Here is a 22,702-nt window from a genome sequence, read left to right on the forward strand (position 1 = left end):
CTTGTGATAGAGATGAAATCCCCATTTTGAAACCTATTTCTGGCCCCCAAGTCCCAGTTTTATTCTCTGTTCCTGAGATAATCACCATCCATTTATCTCCATATTATTTAGCACATAATATCTATCTTGTTCTCATTTGCTCTCCTAGGAAACGAAATCTTTTTTTGAGCCCCAACTCCCATAACTCATAGTATTATGGTGGAAATTAAGTGAAAATAATGGGTGTAAAAATATCTAATACAAATGATTCTCAAACTTTAGGTCATATCTGAAATACTAGGATTCTTCTTTTAAAATACAGAACCCCCGACCTCATCCCTAGAGGTTCTGAATAAATAGATCTAGATTAAGTCCAAAATTCAGATTTTCTTTTTATTAGTACCATATTAGAATTTTGGTGCATTTGCATCCTAGATTTCTTAGCAAAGCACTGAGCTATGGGGTAAAATGAATCTCCTTTACGAGGCACATCAGGATTTCCACTATGTAGCGCTTGCTTACTTTTTATGCTGTCATTACCTTGTGCTTTACCTTCTAGCAACTCCTAACAGCTTGTAATTCTTTCCACTTCTGCTCTTCTATACTTGGCGATCTTTCTTCTCTACCTAGCCCAGTAACGCCCCACTCATTCTTTAGCTCAGGTGTCTCCTCTTTTAGGAAACCTTCCCCATCCTAGATGTGAGGATATCCTTTCCTCATCCTCCCAAGGCTTGCTGTGTTTACCTCTACCATTTACTTATACCTTTTATTAACATTATCTATTTATGTGTCTGTCCCCACCACCAGACAATAAACTCCTTGAGGGCAAATAATTTGTCCAGTTCACTCTCACACCTTATATGGAAGACTTCTGTGGGTTTGTACAGTATCTGGTTTACAACAGGCATTGGGTTTTCAAATCAATTTTGTTGAATGATTGAAAAAAATGGCCCAACGAATGAAGCCTTTTGTTTGCAGGTAGCTTTCAATATAAAATCCTATTAATGACACACTCTTCATTTTCTTAAAAACATATCTTTTGATATAAGACCAGAAACGTGAGGAAGAGGAGAAAGGGCAAGAAGTTAAATTTTAACATAGGTAGAAAGAGTAGAGATAATATATCCTGGCGTCACCATTTTATGGAGAAGTAAACTGAGGTTTAGAAAGGATCAGTGAGTAATGCAACATCACACAGCTTGTTAGTGGCAAAGCAAGATTGGGAGCTTTGTCTTTTGGCTCTCAGTCCCAAGCTCACGAGACTAACCAAGCCCCTCCCTTCCACCAAGCTATGACCCTACTAAAAGCCCAGCTAAAGTTTTCACCAATCTTGTTTTTATTGACTTCATCTGATATTGATAATGCTGTTACTTCACATTATCTGAACAATTCCTATACCATGTTTTCTTTACATAAATTTGCTTTCTCTGATGTATATCCAGTCTTAGGGGTATATTTTTAAAAACTTTTACTGTGTTTACCTTTCCTGTTTAATTAGATTTTTGTTTTTATATCCTGGGAATCAGATTTGCCTCCTCCTCTTGACTGATTAGTTTTGATCTGATAGATTTTTCAAGAGAAACATCTCTTTCACTAGGTATTTAAGAGGAAAATGTGGTATATTAAAAAATAAAGTCTCCTTGGTTTCCCAAATTCATCCAAAGCGCAATCATCTCCATCTGTGTTTCTTCTCTCACTTTTATAATCAGATGTGGAAAATATTTAACATCTCACTGAGTCCTCCAGTTTAAATCAGTACACATGATAAATTGGATGGAGTGTTTAATTTGCCTTGCAATGGAAACCTTTATCTTTGCCCTGCGGTCTGACTGTAGTTTAATAAAAAAAAGCCTTTTGAGTAGATCTTGTGCAATATGGGGTCCCAACCAGGTCTATGAATAATTTATTAGGCAAGGATCTTGTTTCTGCTTATGAAATAATATTCTGGAGACCATTAGAGTTAGACCTGTGCAGTAGTCACAAAGTCCTTCTTGAGTTCCAGCTAGAAACATGCAGAAAATTGTTGTTGCCATAACTCCTCAAACATATGGCTAAGTTCAGGGGAATTTGTTAACTTCTTGTGTTGCGTCCAAAAGTTTCCAATTATCAACAAAAGATGGCATACCAGCCCAATTACTCCTGATGTATTCCAGTCAAGGATTCCAAGTAACCATAGTTGTGTGGGCGTATGCGGTCTGAAATAACAGGAATCAGTGAAAATTTCAAGCGTAAATACACAACAGAGATCATTAACATATCACAACCAGACAAATGTATCCCACTGAGCTGAATGTGCTTTTGACAGGAAGCGAGAATTTTTGGGCCACCTCCCAACCCTTGATTCCCAGTCGTTGTAAACTATGAGATACGTTTTGTTTCCAGTTTTGCAACAAACCTCTCCAACAGCTTATTTGCTTCATGTGTCTACAAACTTAAAAAACATTGCCTCTTACATAAGATTATCAGAAATGTGAAAAGCTATTGTTAGTGACCTGGTTACCCCCAAAACTTGGACAAAGAAATTACAGGCTGTGACATAGAAGCAGGCTTATCTTGATGAGCTTCAGTGTGTCCCTTCGATTCCTAGATAACTCTTAGTCTCATTGGAATGAGTTGGTTTGGGATCTTTTTAAAGGTTGTTAATATTTAGTGATTCTATGAGCCAAAAAACAGCAAAGATAGAAGGGAAAGAAGGACTTTGCATAGCTCGGGGAAATGCTCACTGCCTGATTTAGAGGCAAATCATCCCTGGGATGAGGCCACTGGAGGATTCCTGGAGGCAAAGTCTGGATTGCCCAGGTCCTGTGCACACACACACCCTTTCTTTTTTGTGAGGAAGATTGGCCCTCAGCTGCCATCTATTGCCAATTTTCCTCTTTTTGCTTGAGGCAGATTGTTGCTGAGCTAACCATCTGTGCCAATCTTCCTCTATTTCGTATGTGGGATGCTGCCACAGCATGGCTGGCGAGTGGAGTAAGTCTGTGCCCAGGACCCAAACCCATGAACCCAGGCCACTGAAGCAGAGCGTGCAGAACATTAACTACTCGGTCACAGGGCTGGCTCCATACCAATTTTTTTTTTTTTATGATTGCTTAGCAATCTTTCTGATCCCTTCCGCCACTACATGGTGAGCTGGCGGAAAGTGAGGATCACAATTTTGTGATTTCTGAATCCACACCACAGTCTTGTGCATAGTAGGTCTTCCATTTGTTCTAGGCAACTCCCTGATTATCCAGAGATGAGAACAGGATTAAGAAAAGGAAAGCGGGTTAGATCAAAAGGAGGAATTGGTGAGGTTGGTCTCTGGCATCCCAGCCTTCTCTCTCTGCACTCCTCTTTCCTTCTGAGAGAAGGTCCTGTTCCTCAGGGCACCAGCAGAACTAGGAGGCAGAAGGATGTAAGGGTCCTGTCAGGGACAGGGCTAGGGCTGGGCAGTGGTGTGCTGGAGCTGGTTTGTACCAGCTCTTGAGAGCTACACTAGGGTCAGCCCAAAGGTAAGAGAGACCCATGATCCCAATTGCTTCTTGCCTTTTCTCTGCTCCCTTTCACTCTCAACTTTTGGATCCACAAATCTTTGTTAAGTGCCTTCTAGCAGCAGATACCCTGCCAGGTGATGTGAAGAATGTAGTCATTACTGCCATCTGGTTCCTCACTGAGGGAATTACAGATACATGAATAATCGCCAACTGATGATCTCATTTGGCTTTTTCTCTTCATTTGTTTTTAAATGAAATGTATGCGTATTTACACATATGAAAGTATAGAAAAAATGTAAGTGTCATGAAACCGGGACTTTACTTTTCACTACTGGTGCCCAAATGCTAAAACAGTGTAAGGCATGTGGTACGTCTTTTAAACAGCGAATGAATGAAATTACACATTAAAAAACTGAAATCAATATATTAAAACAGTAACAACGCTTATCTATGAATAACGGGATCATGGGTCATTTTAATTTTCTTCTTTTTTTTGGTGGGGGTTTTATCTGTATTTTGGAAATTTTTAATAATGTATATGTATTACATTGAAAGTCAAATAAAAATAAAAGAGAAAACAACTGGAATTATGTGGAGTGTCAATCATTAAGAACCAGGAGGCACAGGAATGTAAGCCTTACTGAAGTCTAGTTTCAGGAGAGTCTTGTGGGAAGGTTTCTTGGGAGGTGAGGCTTGAGGTAGCTTTAAAATATCCTTCCCTCAGTCATTTTAAGCTAGCTATCGCGGCAGAAGAACCAGGTAAAATAGTTCCCACTAAGCGCTGAGGGACTGGCAGCTGATGAGGCCATCCCTCCCAGCCATCAAAAAGCCAATCTAGAGGCTGGCCCAGTGACATGGTGGTTACATTCGTGTGTTCCACTTCAGTGGTCCAGGGTTCACAGGTTTGGATTCCAGGCGTGGACCTACACACCACTTGTCAATCCACGCCATGGCAGCATCCTATGGAAAATAGAGGAAGCTTGGCACAGATGTTAGCTCAGCAACAACCTTCCTCAAGTGAAAAGAGGAAGATTGGAAATAGATGTAAGCTCAGGGCCAATCTTCCTCATTAACACACACACACACACAAACACACACAAAATCCAAACTAGTGGGTTATGTGATGAAATCTCCCACAGCCTTACCAGTTTTCATTTGTTTCTTTATCAATTACTGAGAGACATATGTTAAAATCTCTCACTATATGGTGGTGGATTTGTGGTCTCTTCTTCAAATAAAGTGCTTCATTCTGTGTAATTTTTCAGATCTATTTTCCAGATCACTAATTTTCCCTTTGTCTCTGCCTAAACCAGTGTTTAAACCTTCCTTTGAGGTTCAAATTTTAATTATTAAATTTTTTATCTTCAGACATTTTCTTTGGTCCTTTTCACTCTGGCTCATCAAGGTTGATACTTCAAATTTTTTTTTAAAGATTGGCACCTAAGCTAACATCTGTTGCCAATCTTTTTGTTGTTGTTGTTCTTTTTTTCTTCTTCTCCCCAAAGCCCCCCAGTACATAGTTGTATATTCTAGTTGTAGATCCTTTTGATTGTGCTGTGTGGGACGCTGCCTCAGCACGGCCTGATGAATGGTGCCATGTCCACGCCCAGGATCTGAAGTGGCGAAACCCTGGGCTGAAGCGGAGCATGCCAACTTAACCACACGGCCATGGGGCTGGTCCCCTAAATACTTTTGGATAGTCCTTTAAACTTATTTTGTATTTGGTATCCGGTAATTCCAGCGTCTGCTGTCTGTTTGAGGATGACCTGCAGTTTATTTATTTCATGATGATGATAATTTCTTTCCAAATATGCTTTAGAGAGTTTTTAAATTGCGTAGTCAGATTCCTCTGGGACATCTTTGAGACCTGTCTTGAAGTGTGTTTCTTAAGAGAGGGTTGGTTTTGCTCCTGTCAGGTGTTGTATGGCGCCATCAACCTGAGACTGCTTATGATATGGGTTCTAGCTTATATGAGGGAGGATGGATTCATGGTGAGTTAGGAATTATCAGGAGAGATTTTTTCTTTAGATTCTCTTCCATCTAGAGCTAAAGCTGAGACAGAAGGTGTTCCCACCACTCGTCCCTTTATATTTTGGGTTTTTTTCTTCCTATTTCATTCACTGACCTAGTTATCTTTTAGGGGCTCCTAAATGTATACAGTGATGTATACTACACCTTCCCACATTGCGGTGGTCTCAGGATTTGTCCTTTGCCACTTGAGCACAGGTCACTAAACCCAAACTGTCAGTTACTAAAAACTTGAGAATGAGCCCAGTGGAGGGAGGCTCCTGTGCTTGCTTTCTTCTTCGAATTTTCGCTTTCTTGTTATTTCCTCTTCTTTCCCCCTAGTTCTACCATGTATTTAAAAATATGAATTTTATATTTTACAAAACATTTTTAGATGTTCTGTACTGGGAGGGATTCTCTGGAATCTAGATTGCCTCAGTGCCAAAAATGGATGTCCTGTGTTTGGGCAACAACTTGCTATCTCGGTTAAGAGGAATCACTGCCCTTATTACCCTTCTCTTTCTCCACACATTTTAAATTCCATCCTCATCCTCTCCTCGCCCTCTCTTCTACTCCAACTAATAAATAATAAGAGCTCCCATTTCTTTGAACACTTGCTACGTGCTAGTCAGTGGTCTAAATTCTTTACATGTTTTATTTGATTTAGCCTTTAGAGTAGTTCTGTGGTGGAGGTAAAGTTTTAATCTTTATTTTGCAGAAGAGGAGGCTGAGGTTCAGAGAGATTAAGCTATGTGCCCATAGAAGTCTGCTTGTCCACCAAACTATACTGCCCGTCGTGACTGATTGACAGGCAAACTGATGTGTCATTACCAAGTAAGTGTCTTGAACTCAAGTAAGTTTAGGAAACACAGCTAATTAAATTTAAAGGGTTTTCTTTGCCCTAAGGGAGTAGATAAAGTATGCAGCTTTCTCCAAACTGTTTCGACCACAGAACTCTTTTTTGGGGGGAACTTCTCCAGTATCTGCAGTGCCACAGAACACATTTTGGGAAATATTGCTTTAAAATAATGAAATTTATTCTTCTCCTGTACATGTAAGCATCAGAAATTTTGGAAACTCCAGAGAAAGATGAAAAACAGTCTTTAAACTTTATAGTGAGGATGATGATGATGATAATAATAATAAGCAACACCAAATGGAGGTAGCCAGCTTGATCATCCTTCTCATCATGCAGATTTGTATTCAAGTGACCTTTCCAATATTTACAACCAGTCTCAGATGACATATCACCAAGGGCATTCAAAAGACTATGTCACACATTGGTCTTAGAAGGATCTTTTTGAATACCGTGTCTACTTGCACAAGAGAAACAAAAGAAAAAATAAGCAAGTGGGACTTCATCAGAGTAAAGAGGCAAAGGAAACCAGGAACTAAACAAAAAGACAACCCACCAACTAGGAGAAAATATTTGCAAATCATATATTCAAAAAGGGATTAATCTCCATAATATATAAAGAACTCACACAACTCAACAACAAAAAAACAGACAACCTGATCAAAAAATGGGCAGAGGATATGAACAGACATTTTTCCAAAGAAGATACACAGATGGCCAATAGGCACGTGAAAAGATGTTCAACATCACTAATCATCAATGAAATGCAAATCAAAACTACACTAAGATATCATCTTACACTCATTAGAATGGCGATAATCACCAAGACAAAAAACAACAAATGTTGGAGAGGTTGTGGAGAAAAGGGAACCCTCATACACTGCTGGTGGGAATGCAAACTGGTGCAGCCACTATGGAAAACAGCATGGAGATTTCTCAAAAAATTAAAAACAGAAATACCATATGACCCAGCTATTCCACTACTGGGTATTTATCCAAAGAACTTGAAATCAACAATTCAAAGAGTCTTATGCACGCCTGTATTCATTGCAGCATTATTCACAATAGCTAAGAAGTGGAAGCAACCCAAGTGCCCATCAACGGATGAATGAATAAAGAAGATGTGGAATACTACTCAGTCATAAAAAAGACAAAAATCATCCCATTTGCAACAGCGTGAATGGACCTTGAGGGTATTATTTTAAGTGAAATAAGCCAGACAGAGAAAGAGAGACACTGTATGATTCACTCGTATGTGGAAGATAAACTAACACACAAAGAGAATAATTTATTGGTTACCAGAGGAAGGGGTTTGGGGTGGGCACAAGCCTTGAGGGGCACATTTATAGGGTGACTGACAAATAAAAACATACAACTGGAATTTCACAATGTTATAAACTATTACAACCTCAATTGAAAAAAAAAAGAAGACTATGTCCCAGTCTACAGGGAGTTAGTTATCAAACTGCCTAGTATATGGATAGTGTTGTTGGCACAAGTGCAAGCCTCAGAAAGGCATGGTAGGAGCAACCCACACCGGGAGATATACATTCAGTGATACTAAAATCCCAAGTAGTCCCGCCAAAAGAAATACACAAAAATATTAACAATGATTACAGTTGGGGGTAGGATTATGAATAATTATTTTTTATCTGTATTTTTAAAAATGTCTACAATATTATATATCATTTTTAGAGTAAGAAAAGTACTTTTTCATCGAGGAATAATTGAAATATAACATTATTTTAGTTTCAGGTATACAACATAAGTATTTTTTAAAAAGGAATGTCATAACTACTTAAAAGGACAAAGAAGTTTTAAAAATTGAGGAATCTGAAGCTCAGAGAGAAAAGTGAATTTTCCAAAGTCACACAGTCTGTCAGAGATCAAATCGGAGTTCTTGGCTCGCTGAACTAGGACCCTCCTTAGGATACTATAAATTACCCCATAATCACCTAGGGTGAGCCACTGCTGGAGCCATCCCTTCTCAGGAAAGGAGTCCCCAAAAGAGGAGAAACGTGGGTCTTCTGAGTGGGTGGGTCCCCTCCCTCTCTGGAGGAACAGGAATCTCTGCTGTCAATTTCACAGGTTTTCTTGCCCATGCTTCAGAGTTTGCTACTATTTTTCTTGCTGGGGGATGTGTTATGAAAGGAGGGGGAAAGCCTCACATTAGGAGTGTGGAGAATTAGTCTCTTTCAAGGACACCCTCCTCTCGTACATGGATCATTGTCGCTGCTGTTTTTTTCCAGGCTGTTTATTGCTGTTAAGCTCCCTCAGAAGACAGGGAGAAAGAATGTCACTTGGCTTCTTCAATAGGGAAGAGTAGCTGGAACCACCTAATATGAAAGTTTTGGGAATCTTCGGCTGCTGAGGTTGGGAGATTGGGAGGTCTGTGGTGATTCTGGAACTCATTTTATAAAATAGACAATGAAGTAATTGATTGATTCACTGTTTTCAATTAAGATTGCATTTTTGTGGTTTTTCTTGTGGAAATAAGAGCTCAGAGGGATGATGGTGTAACATTAGAGGAAGGATGTTGGAACCTCACCCACCTGTATTTGCCTTCCCATACAACTTGGGCAGTGGAAGTTAACAAGTGGGAGACGAAATGAGGACTGGGAGGAGATATCCTCTCTCACAGTGACGTAGAATTGGGAGGAGCACTCAGAAAGCCTTGGTGCCAACCTCCTCACTTTTCATGTGGGGAGACTAAGTTTTACAGATGAGGAAGTGACATGTAAATATTGATTATCTAGTTTGTATTAGATGCTGAGCTAGGCATCAAAGGCACAGCAGAAAACAATATAGATGAGTTCCTGCTTTCTGCAATCTAGAGACCCAGGAAGTGAAATGACAAAGCAAGCCCCAAACCAGCATCCAGATCTTTTAGGTCCTCATTGGTCATCTTTCTTACATTTTCCATCTAATATGCTTTAGGCACCTAAGATTTTCTACGTGATTTTGGATTTCTCAGTTATACTAACATACAAAAAGAAACTGGTACATTTACCTGTTCATTTATTTATTTACCAAACATTTACTGAGAACTGTCTATATCTTAAGTATTAAGCTCACTGAATTCACAGAGTAAGACCTTTCGCTGAGAGTAAATTTCCATCTGTCAGCCAGCAATTCTCTCCAAACAGTAACCAGTAGGTAGCTGGAAATTCCAGAGTTGGCTTTATTTTCTTTTTGCCATTCAAAATTGACTTACTCTGCCAAGTATCTGAATCCCAACTTGAATTTCTTCCTCCCTCGCTCCCCTACTTCCTCCCTCCCTCTTTTTCTCTCTTTCTTTCTGTTCCTCCCTAATCTTCTTTCCCTCCCTCCCCTTCTCTCTCCCTCCCTCCCTTCCCTCCCTCCCTCCCTTTCTTCTTTCCTTCCTCTCTCCCTCCCTCCCTTCTCTCTCTTCTTTCTTTCTATCCACCCATCTTCTTTCTATTTGAAGTGTAAACCTTAACACCAGTGAATTGATTTACAATAAGAGATTTCAAAGTCATCAAGCTGAACACTTGCATTGACACTTAGTGTATTCTTGCTTTGTAGCTGCTCCACATTGTAACTTTTGTTTACTGTTCCTAAATGAGAACTTTTTCTAAGTCTCAAGATTTAATTTAACATAGGGAACGTCAATACTGGATTATATCTACCACTGTATCAGGAAAACACGTAACTGGAATTACTCCCAAAGAGGTCAAAGGCAAGAGGGAGAAAAAGGAAAAATGCAAAATGACATGACTGAATCTTGACAAGTCCAGATAAAAAGGAAGAAAAAAAGCACTGGTCCTTATCAATGCAAAAAAGTACTGGTCCTTATCAGAGCAAATACTGTTATCTCCCAAAGTACATAAGAATTTCCAATATTAACCAACCTGTACCCTTCAAAAGACATTTTCTCATAGCTGAAGAATCACATTCATGTTGGCAGCTGATTTCTAAGGGCAGGAATGTGGTTTCTTGGACCAATGCCTCATTAGAATGGAGAAAGTGTAGAAACAAGTGGTGCTCATCTGTTTGTTTTTTCAGTTCACTTGCATGTGATTTTTTCTTTCAACTTCCAGGAGATCAATGGAAAATGGTTATTTGAAATTAGCAAGGGTTTATGGGCATATTGCTAAACACTGGATAGTAATCCTTTCAGGGTCGTGTATCAGTAAGTGAACAAGGTGAATTTCCATGTTCTCTTTGAAGATTTTTGTTATATGAGCTTGAAGACTGGCCATCTCATTGAGACGTCCCTTCTATTAAACTGGGAGCTCTCCCATGCGCTCTGTACCTACTCACCCCTCATGGCTGAGTGGGTGTGTATGTTTCAGAAGGTGCTGAGGGCCTTCGGCAAGTAGAGATGATGGATGGATCTATGGTCTAATTGTTGAAAAAGGCAGGTCCTGGTGGGAGAAGCAGAAAGCTGACCCCCTGTCTTGGCAGGATCTTTTTGTTGGGAAAAAAATGACAATTGTTTTAGTCCCATTCTATCCCAGAGCATGAGAATCACAACCAGCCAGTAGGCTGGGAAGAAAGCTGTTCTCCAGATAATCCCACTTGATACTCCATCTCACTGTGCTTTCACTCTTTTACTTCATGTCTACACTTCTGTTTCCTCATCTACAAAACTGTGCTGTGAAATTGCATGTGCAAAGTTTTTTGCAGAGTACCACAGGTAAGTGCTTAGTATCTTTTAGCCACAATTGCTATTACTATTACTAGACACCTCCTGTTACTACCCCTGCTCCAGTCTTCCCATAATTACCACCACTGCCAGTCTTTCCATAATTACTACTCTGGGTCATCTCAGTAATGCATTTGGACACTCAACTCAATCAGTTTTAAATACAGAAATTGTATTTTTCAGTTCTAAAATATCAATTTGTTTTATTTTGTAGATTCTGATTCTCAGTTTAATCCTTTATCATTTTTTTCTGTTTTCTTTAATATATTAGGCATAATTATTGTATTGTGCTTTTATTGCAGCTTCATTATCCCAATCCTCTGTGAGTTTGTGTTTATTTTATTCTACTTTGTGATTGTTGATCACCATTCCTGCTTCTATGAATGAATAAAACATTTTGACTGTATCCTGGGCATTGTGTATAAAAGAATGGACATTTATGATATCTTTCACCAGAGAGGGATTTTTTTTTTTTTTTTTTTTTTTTTTTTTTGTTAGGCAGATAGAGCCCAAGGTGAATTACCTCAGTTCAGTCATAGACTGAGTTCAGGTAGGGCTGGATTTACAATTTTAGCAAGATCCTGTCCACCCCAGGTTTGTCCTTGTCTTTAGACATGGTTTTTCCAGGCTTTTGATTGAAAGCCTGTGTGTCTATGTCTTCCCAGCCCTAAGAAGGGCTTTTCCTTCTGGACTTCTGGTACATCTAATTCTCCACAGCTCTTTGATTTCTTTAACATGTTTCTTTCAGTTTATCCATTTGTTTTTAGTTGTTGCAGCAAGAGCTTTGACCTGCTGTGAACTCCTACATTGTATCCAGGAGCAGAAATGTATCTAATCTGTTATTCTTACTAATAATATTGCAACCAATAATCTTATACATACTTCATTTCATACAAAAGCAAGCACAGCTGTAGGGTAAATTCTTCGATCAAAGATATGTGCATTCTTAATTTTTGGAGACATTGCCAAAATCTTCTCCTTAGAGACTGTACCAATTTACACTTCCCCCCACAACATTTGAAAGTGCCTGTTTCACAGCCCCATTGCCAATGCTGTGTGTTAACTTTGCAGGTTTGCGCATACAGGAGTGACATGATCAGAGCTTTGCATTAAGAAAGTTAATTCAGTGACAATTTGATAGATGCTTAGGAAAAGGCCAAGGACAAAGTTTACTTACCTCACAGTTTTGTTTTTGTTTCTAATATTCTACTAAGTGAAAGCCAACTGTATTCATGCTTGAAAACATCCATCAACTTTTCCTATCAGGCTGCTTTTTAGCTGGAGTGTTGATGGCTCCAAGTCCTTTCTAGGGCTCAGTACAGAGGTTAGGAGATTTTTAATGGCTGCAGTGTAGTACATCTATGTGTCACACCAATCTCAGCATCTGAGTCAGAAACAGCCAATTTTGTGATTCCAGAATAGAAGGGACAGAGATGGCTGTGGCTTCCTCTTAGGGCTCCAGCAGAGGAGACAATCTGGGGACAGTAAAGAACATGAGATGATGTCTTTGTTAAGAAGAAATCTGTTCCTGCCTCATTCTTGGCCCAAACAGCAGTAAGCCTGATAAAACAATATTGCATGTTAGTTTCAGGAATGTAACTCAGCCATTTCAGTGTTTCCTTTCTGGGTCTCTGTGGACTTCTAACCCTCACTTTAACAGTAAGGCTATATTATCCTCATTTTCTCCTGCCATCACTCGGCTGTTTTTCTTTCTCCTGGGTTCAGTGAGTCATTTCCTCAAGTCTTCCCTGGTTTGGCCTCAAAAATTTAGGATAATCATCAAGAGCTGTCCTCTTCTCCCCTTCAGGCTTGACTTCCTCTCAGTGTTAGAGACCTTTCACGTTCCAGTGACTGAGGTGGGTGGGCTCCAGCTAATATCCTTCCTTAAATCTTAGAATGTGTGCTAGAGAGAGCCCAACAGACAGATCGTGAGAAAGAGGTAACAAAATGAATGTGTCAGGGAGAAAGAGGAAGAAAGGGAGAGATACAGACACGTGCTTCGTCCAAGTTGCTGATATGGATGCATTATTAAATATTTAAACTGCTGGAAGTCTCCTTCAGAATAACATGAGAACATTCAATGCTTTGTGAGAAATCTGACATAGGATTCTCTTCTGCCTTCCAGGTATTTGTACTCTTTCATCTAGTATAGTTGTTAGGCACTTGAATCCTGAAGTGAGACAGATCTGGGTTCAAGCACTGACACTGCCACCTTCTAGTTGTATGACCGTTGGTAGGATATTTGACCTGCAGGTGCTTTCATTTTCTTACGTGAAAAAATGGAGAGCACAATAGTATCCATCTCATAGGACTCGTGGAGCAATTAAATGTGGAAAGCCCCAAAGGAAGTGCTTCAGAAATTGCAGCCATTATTATTATCACTCCTATGAGAATTTAATTTATGTCTACCATTTGTTCATATGTCTTTCTGGGATGTTCACATGAAATTTAATAAATAACTAGGTCTAGATCAGGTGTCGACAAACTATAGCCTACTGGTCAAGTCTGGTCCACACCCTGTTTTTGTCAATGAAGTTTTATTGGAACACAGCCATACCTATTTCTTTATTGTGTATGGCCACTATTGCTCTGCAATGGCAGAGCTGAGTAGGTGTGGCAGAGACCATAGGCCCTCAAAGTCAAAAATAGTTACCAGATGGCCATTCACAGAAAAAGTTTGCCAATTCCTGGTCTAGATAGTCATCTTTTAAGCGTTTAAAAGTAAATAAATAGTTGTGGCCATATTTGTAATTCTGTGCCTCAGTTTCTCTAAGTGAAAAATGCATATATTAGGTAAGATGACTCCTAAATAGGATCTTTCAAGAACTCTTCAGCTGTCATCGTAACTTGTGGAGTCGGGGAGTTTGCAGTTGGTTCTGTCTTTCTGGTGGTGGGCTCTTCTATAAGCAGTGAGGAGAGAGAAAAAGCAGAGAACAGTGCTCAGTAACTTCGATGTCAAATATGTGGGAAAGCATGAAAGGTGATTCGTTCCAGAGAGGCGGATGGCAGTTTTGTGAGGCTTTAACGTTTTTCTCTACACCCAGGTGCAGGAGATCTTGGTAATCACTGGGCCCCTTCCTGGCTGATTTAACAGTTTTCCTAATTCTTTGGCTTAAAAAAAAAAATCATTCCTTCTGTCTCCCCACCGCCTGCTCTCCATACCGCTTCCTCTCCAGGTTGGCTCCTGCCTTTTGTCTTCCTCCAGCCTGACTCCTTTCTGCAGTGGTTTCTCAGCCCTCGGGTCTGCACCCTCTCCCTCTGCGAGTGTGAAGGAGGCCGGCTGCCAGGTCTCCCAGCCACCCTCAGCCGCGGCAACTGCGCTGTTTCCAGCAGTGACTCCGGCTCAGGGCCTGAACTCCAAGCAGCAGGGGGACCAGCAAGTCATATGAACAGGAAATGCCACCAACTGGTGATCTGTGTCCTTTGAAGTTTAGGGTTGGGAAGCAGGGAAGGCTGGGAAATGTTTGACAGTGTCTCTGGCTACCTGGGGAAGAGTCTTAGACCGTGAATCAGGACTCTGTTTCAGCTCTTCCCCAAATCAAGCGCAGAGTCCTTGGGCGAGTCCTTTATCATCCCTGAGTCTTGCTTTCTCTTTATTAAATGAAAATAATTCTTTCCTGCTTTCCTCACAGGACTTTTTGATGGTCACATGTACATGGAAGAGCTTTCTTTTATTTTCTTTTTAAAATAAATATTTGATTTATATTTTTCCCATTTTAAAATCACCTCGTGCTTAGGTGATACAAGAACATTTACCATTTTATGGCCACGCAGCAGCACGCACCATCCTTCAGTACAGGACCCTGATTTCCTTTGGGAGAGTCAACCTACCACCATTGTGTGTAATCTTGCTGTGATGGAAAATCCAGCTGCCTGTGCCCCTAAGGCCCAGACTGTCCCTTTCCTGCCTCCTGTAGCCAGAAGGTGGGCAGTGGCTTCAGCTCAGCCCTTGGAAGCTCTCTGCTGGGACTTTGACTTTTGAGCGTGTGAAATTGGTGAGTGAAGGGGTTGGCATTCTTTTTTGCTGGCAGCAACATCCTTACCAGACTCCACTACGAGACCAATCTGACAATTCCTGCTCTCTAGCCCCTGAAGCTGAATTGATTTCTGCCTATTTCCAAGCCTGCTTCTCCAACCTTCCTTCATTATTTTCAATAAATTCCTCTTCCTTTAAGTTGGCCAAAATTTATTTCTGTTACCTGTAATCAAAAACCCCAAATGACACCCATTTTCATTGTAGAGAATGATTTATGGAGCACTTATTATGTGGCGGGCCATGTACTTAGGGTTCTGCATATGTTATTTAAAGAAACCCTCACAAAAACCCTAAGAGGTGGATATTATTGTTTCTAAATGATGTATGAGGAAACTGACGCTCTGTAAGGCTGAATAACCTACTCACATTTGTTTAAGGAGCAAGTAACAGAACTGGGTGTGGGAATCAAAGTTTGAACCAAGATGTCTTTGACTCCAAACATGTTAAACTTTACACCATGTGAAAGTGGTGTAACAGTGAACATTTTGTTTGTAGCATGTGTTTTTGGGTTAGCAACTTATTATGAACATCCCTATGTCAATAATATTCTTGAACAATATGACATATAATGGCTGCCAATGAGTCCGTCATTTGGATTCACTAGCATTTATCTAACCAAATTCACATTGATTGAATTATAAAATGCACTTAATGAATAGCCTTAAATGTTAGTTTTTGTATCTATCTCAAATTTTCTCCTTAAAATAATTTCTTAGATGTGAAATTTCTGGGTTTAATGCTCAAGAGCAATATTAAGGTTTTTGATGCATATTGACTTATTGCCCACCATAGAAATCTTATCAAATTTTTTTCCCAGGAGTGGTGTGTTTGGGTACCAACAAAAGCACTTTCTAAATGGAGAAAAGTGCTAAAAAGGTGTAAAGTGCTCATTAATTAACACTTTTCTTATTTAAAGAAAATGTAAAATGCCTTTCCAAGTTGTATCTATTACAGCAAAATAATATAGAAATAAAAATAAATAAGGGTCCAAAATTAGGTTACAACTTGAAATGTGATTAGTATTCAAAGTGTAAGCATAGGGTTCCTCTACAGATCCTGGAGAAAGGGAATTACTTTCATTCTGAGGAGCCAAGTCAAAGGGGGAAGCAAGAGGAGGAGGTGAAGGAGGATGGAAAAGAGGGGGAGGAGGAGCGTGAGCCCACAGTGCGTCTGTGGTGGTCATAGTAGCTGTTTAGATTTACTTTATTTCTGAGACTTGCCTCTGCATTCCTGCAAGAGACAAAGGAAAGTGAGGTTTCTCCCCAGACTTTTGGTAACCCCTGTGGTAAGAAGGCAGCTGGGCCACCCACACTTACATATTTGAGGCAATAAATAGTGATCAAAGCAGTAGGATTTGAAGGGAACAAAACTCTTCCTCTCCATATACCACCCTCTTTATTCCTCAATAAATGCACATTGGTTTCTTTTGTAAGAAAGCCTACATTAAGATGAAAATCTGACATCTGAAAATTTAATTGCCCACTATGAAAACTCTAGTTATAATTACTTCATAAATTTTATTCCAACATTTAGCAAGGCCTAAGAGAATGAGATGTAGCACTGAATTATTTTTGAAGGGACGGAAGAGCTAGAAAAGTCAAAATTACCATGGTTAGGAGTAAGAGATGCTTCTAGGAAGTTTCAGGGACATTTGGGAATGAGGTGGGAGCTTGAGGCTTCGGGGAGCCTGGAGTGGAGGTGTGAAGAGCCATCAATAGATGGAAAGTGGGATAAATAAAATAGAGAGATGAGAATGAACTTTGTACTATGCAATAGAGTCATACAGGTATGTTGTAGCAAATGCCAATAATGTGTCAGCACTTACTGTAAGAAGTGAGAGTCTCTCAACCCCCGCCCCCGCACACACAAATGCACACGCACACAAACACACTGCGTTTCATCGATTCTAGGACCCATATTGTTTTGCAGTTTAACATCTCTGAAACTGGGATGCATCTTACAATCAATGATGTGTCATGGTTTAGTTGGTAGCATTTTTCTCCTTTCTTAGTGGTACATAAAGAAACGGTGCATATTAAAATCTATGATATCTTCAACTTGGTGTGTGTGTGTGAGAGAGAGAGAATACTTTCTCATCGCAGGAAATGTCTGAAAGAATATATATTGACTACTTATTCGATTTTCCTTAATAGTTACTGTTCTCTTACTTTTCACTTATTCATTTTTTTCTTTTCTTTTTTTTAGAAAGGTTTTCACTTATTCATTTTTTTCTTTTCTTTTTTTTAGAAAGGATCTTAGAGATCACTGAGCCCAATGTCTTCGTTCTACTGATGAGGAAATGGGACTGAGGTGTTTGTCCCCATCACATGTGTTTGAGGAGTAGTGGGTCTGAGTGAGCATCCAGAGCATATCTATGTGTCATCATTTCCCAAAAATGACTTACAAGTTACAGTGGGTTGAGAGCCTGAAGCAATAGGATGTGTTTGGAGCTGGAAGGACCAAAAATGACAAGGGCTGTGCCCTGTGAAAAAGTGCCCCATGACAACTCCAAGCCACAGAATGGGAGGGAGGATGGAGACACTGACCATGGCCTGGGGCAGTCAGTAAGCATTAGTGTGGTTCAATGTTGCTGCCTGGACATCTTTCTCTCTCTTTCTTTCACATGAAATGGCTGTGAGGCATGATAAGATAGTGAATTTAGTTATCCCCTTGAACAAGGAGGGTGTCTCCTGCCTTCTTGGTCACAGAAGAGACACCTGTTGTTCTGTGTTCTCTCCCTACACTTGTGGGAACAAGTGAGAGTTGCACTTGGTACTTGAGGGTAGCCTTGGGTTCAGGTGGGCCTGGACGAGGCAGAATGGTCACCCTTTTCCCTCCTGCGGGTCCTAAAATTGTCCCACCTCATTTTCAGCACCCTTACTACAATTGATATTGTAACCTTGCTTCCCCACAATTTTCTCTTTCTCAAATTAAATGATATCCTGACCATCCTCAGGTCAAATTGGGACATAGCTGCATAGTGCCCTCGGGATCTCTTTTCCCATGACTCTCTTCTTTGAGTCTTAGTGCTGTCTTTTTAGCCTCATGGCCTTGGGAATCTTGAACCACAGTTTGCTCATCAAACACAGGGATATTGAGAAGATTAAATGGAATAATGCACACAAAGTCTTTTCATTGTCAGACACATAACAAGTAGTCAAGAAATTACAGCTATTTTTATCATTTTCTTGTGGTAGCCCCTCCTCCCTTCATCAAGCACTATATTACAGTTTTTTCACCCTTACGGCAAATATATTCTCTATAAATATATAATTTTTAATATTAATTACTGGTATTTGTATGATTTTCAGTTACTCTCCCAAGAGCGTTTGCATTCTTCAATTTATTCTTGCAGAGCATAAAGACCCTTCTTACATTGAAAGAAGTTGAGCAAAGTCATTTCATGGGGTAAATTGATGTGGAGTAGGGAAGAGTGTCTTCAAATCCACTTTCTCTCCTATTTTCATATTTAAGGCTGATCCTATTGTCTGCATAGGTATTTCCTCTGGTTCTAAATGCCCACTTTGTGGCAATCCCAGCCTTGTGTACATTGGTTCTACCTCTTGTCTTCCTGGAGGACACTCTCATCCAGCTCTTCTGTTCCGGAAAACCATCCTAGATATTTGAAGGCAGAGAATTTTCCTTTTTTTCTATCACCTTCTTCCTTTCTCCCAGTGATGGCACCCCAGCCAGAACACAACTTGGATATTTCCACCTCAGATGAATCTGCCAGCTGTCTCAAATCTTCTTTAGCTCTCTCTCTCTCTTTCCACCTCTGCACAATAAAGTGCATCTTTCTTCTATCTGTGAATCTCAAAATGACTCTGATCACAAATAATAAGTACAGGACACTGTGATAAGACAACAGTATGCAGGAAAAGGAGGCTACAAAGGTTTTTATATTTTTATTGCTTTTATTCAGATTATAAAACTAATACATGGTGGCTTAAAAAGTTTGAACAATATTAAAATGTATGAAGAAGAAAGAGAAAGTCTCATGTAGCCTCCCCCACAAGAGGCAACCACTGAGAACAGTTTACGGCATCTTGGTTCACGTTGTTTCTTTCTGGTGGTGTTAACTTTTGGGGTGTAATTAAGCATAATGGAGAAGAGCTGGTTTCCTGAAACTCTGAAAAGCCTTTGAAAATATCCAGACTTGCTCCTAGGAATCAGCACAAAACCTCCGATAAAATCTGCTCTTCCTCAAACCCAACATTCAAAATACATAAAAAGAGTTCTTATTCAACTTACTGTTTTGTTTAATAACTATCATTACTACAGTATTGTATTGCACTGTTTTCTTAATAAACAAAGTGGGTTTCAGATTCATGATAGGTAAAACAGGCCTAATCTTGAAACTCAGCCAACGTTAAAAATATTATTTCGGAAAGAAAATGTGTACTGACAAACTTTGGGAAGATAATTTGGGAACAGTCAATATTTCCTTCCAAGCGAATGTAGCTTATTGTCAGAAGCATGCAGAACAGGACCAGATTTGGAGAGGATTTCACTTCATTAGGTGGTAAAGAAAAGCTGGCTTAGGACCCAGCTCTGGCTTAGATGATAAAACCTTGGGCGTCGCTCACCTTTGCTTGGTTGTTTGGATCCTGCTATGTAATATTGTAGCGGATAGCACCTGGATGCATGACCATTACATTGTGGCTGCCAGGAAGGCAACAAGTAATGGCTTGAGAATGGAAAATGGGACGTTTGTTAAAAAAAAATGTCCAGTCATTTTAGAAAAAAAGAATTGATTTTTCTAAAACTAGCAAGGGGCAGCAAATTAAGAACAGCTGAGTTGAACAGGCAACGAAAGTGAAAACCTGGAAACTGAGGCTATTCCACTGACTTCCAACGGCAGCATGGTTCGCATTCTTGTGCTTCTCTCTGCACACTGGCTATCCCCGCTCCCCTACAACTTTGACTTACATGTGATGACTTTGGCCATGAGACACTGATCCAGATTTTAATGTCTTGAAACGTGGCTTCCCCAGCTAATTGAGCCAGTCTTTCAGTATCCTAATTTCAAATTTCCAGGATGGAAAGATCTGATTGGCCCAGATTGTGTCAAATATCCATTCACCGTCCAATCAATTGTGATGAGGGATGCAGTAGGGGCTGGGGTGGGAGTAGATTCTCTTAGAAAAAGCTGTGGCAGCGATGGCTGCCATCTTTTATATAACTTAAGAGAAAAAAGTGGGGCTTAGTATCTTCTAGATCTAATTCTTCTTTGAATGGCTTTTATTTCAGTTTAATTCAATTCAACAAGTTACTTAAATCTCTTCCATGCTAAGACATATTTTTTTCATAATTTAATATGTCTGATATCTAGTCATGCTTCACAGAGTGTTCATTTGATGATTTATGTTGGAGTATTTCTTCTTCTTCCTCCCCCACAGACAAAAACTATTATTGAACTGGTGAGATTTTAAAACAAGGATATATGGCATATATTATCGACAGGGTATCGATTGCTTCCCATAGAGGATATAATAAAGCTGCCACTAGATATGGGGTTCGGTTGGAAGATGGGAAAATATTGCAATATCTTTCTTCCACCACCCCTTAAACCCTGCACCGAAAGAAAAAGGACTGTATTCCTTTCTGCTGTAAGAGATGAAGTCCATTAAAGATTCCGAGGTGGTCTCAGGATTTATAGCCCTGAGAAGCAAACATTTATTTTATAGAATAATAACTATCAGTGCTGACTGAGCAGGAAATCAACACTAGAGCACGTGTGGGCACAAAATGTAGCTTTGTATGCAACCAAATTCCAGGCAATTGCCTTGTCTAATTCACTCAGAATTTTTTAAAAAGAATGCTTCCTTTGGAACTGAAGCTCTTTCTACTTGGTTTCAGCCCAAAGGTGAGTATTTTTTTGAGAAGGTTAAATCTTTTCAGATGTTTTTGAAGTGTACATAGAGGAAAAGCTAAACCATCCTCTGTTATGCATACTTCTAGCTCCTGTTACCAAAATGGGTTTGAACTTTGCTATTTTTATTCTATTTTGAGAATCTCATGATCTGCTCAAAAAGTAGCTTATGGAAAAAAATTCTTCTCAAATCAGTCTTGAAAATAGCTACTTTTGTACTTGCTTAGAAGAGTAAACTTTTCAAACTATGTGAGAGGTACACATAAGATAAGGCCTATATATAGAAACTCATCAACTGGAAAATTGGCAGATAGGATCTGTTAAAGTTCTGGGGAAAAAACCCTTGAATCAAGTTTTTTAAAAAATGGCTGAACTTTAAAGCATCCATGGCGTGGAAACACAGGGCATTCAAACTAATTATTAAGGCTGCTTGTTTAGTGGGTAGGCTTTGAGGCCTATTACCCGTGTGTGGTTGGTTAAATTGCTTCCCTTTTCTCTGTTTCAGGTTTCTCATTTATAAGGGGGCCATGATAAAAGAACCTATTTCAAAAGATTGTTGTGAGCAATAAATCAGGCAATAAATATAAAGCGTTCAGAACAGTGACTGGCACATTATAAACTATCAATAAATGTCTTCTATTAATTACATTAAAATCACATTAAGATTGATACAGATACCATTTAATTAAGAAATAAACATTGCCATTTAGTGATCACTTGGTTTTTCAACTCATTATTTTCAAACTCAATGGCAATTTTCTTTTTTATTTCAGTGATTCCAAGTTTTTCTTCACAGTTGGTGCAAATTCTCCCTGCCAAATTGCAGATAGATTGGGCCATTTGGCAATGGGACAACTTCTGAGTATGAGCATTCAATATGCATAGTAAAATTCCATGCTACTTGCTAGACCCCACATCTGGGGATGCTCTCCTGACATTTGATATGTCTCTGGAAAAACAAAAGATGACTCACATAGAAACAGTAGATTCTGTTGGCTCCCAGCAGACCCTCCTGGACCCATCAAAGCCCCACCACCCCCAGTGTTAGCTTTGCCTAAGAACCATAAAACTTGGGTATCACTGATGCCACCAATAATTTTAAATGGTTTGATACATTTCTTTTGTATGATGCTAGTAGATTCCTGATTTTTCATTTTAAGGCCTGCTAGGCCATAGCCCCATGCTCATCATCAGTGACTATTTTGTAAAGCGCCTTGAAGCAAGGCAGACGCTCAATTTGTTCAATGTGTTATTAAATGAAGGGCAGATTTCCACTACAGGAGAGAGTCGATTTCCTTATTATATCTGTTCCTAAAAATTCTGCTATTCACTAATTTTTTAATAAATGGAATCTATATCATATTGCCTTTTCATAGACTTATAATTTCCGTTAGCTTTTTACTTTTCTAAAGACACTACACTTAAGGTTCAAGTATTTCTTCCCTTCTCCTAATTTGCACCTATCAACACCTTCTCCTTCTTCTCTGTCAATACGTTCATGATATGCGGGCATCTCTTTTGAATTACAATAATCAACCTCCTCCCCCAATTTACGTCTTGCAAATTTTAATTTCCAAGTGATAGTTTGTCTTAAAGTAGGGACATACTTACAGATAGGTTCATTTCACCATCAAAAGTCATATAGAAAATAAATTTCAAAAGTAGATAATGTTGCAAATTTTACCACCCTGAAATTAGTGATTAGCAAAAGTATCAATCCTAAGAAAATAAAAGATGAAAGTTTAGGGTAAAAATCTCTTAAATGTAACAAAAAACCTTGTTACATTTATGACAGAAAAACCAAGGT

At 39.4% G+C, this 22,702-nt stretch overlaps 1 protein-coding gene across 3 annotated transcripts in view; it reads left to right on the forward strand.

Moving 5' to 3' along the window:
* TFAM (transcription factor A, mitochondrial) overlaps window positions 1-22,702 on the forward strand; it is a 93,355-nt gene that overhangs the window by 67,485 nt on the left and 3,168 nt on the right. For 2 of the 3 annotated variants that reach the window (XR_011437227.1, XR_011437235.1), the window contains exons 9-10: window positions 6,181-6,296; window positions 8,568-8,754. The gene's annotated coding sequence lies outside the window, so the exon portion shown is untranslated. Of the gene's footprint in view, window positions 1-6,180; window positions 6,297-8,567; window positions 8,755-22,702 lie in introns of those variants that run through there. The other variant, XR_011437229.1, reaches the window with a different exon arrangement.

This window comes from Equus caballus, chromosome 1 (genome assembly GCF_041296265.1).
Source record: "Equus caballus isolate H_3958 breed thoroughbred chromosome 1, TB-T2T, whole genome shotgun sequence".
NCBI classification, from domain to species: Eukaryota; Metazoa; Chordata; class Mammalia; order Perissodactyla; family Equidae; genus Equus; species Equus caballus.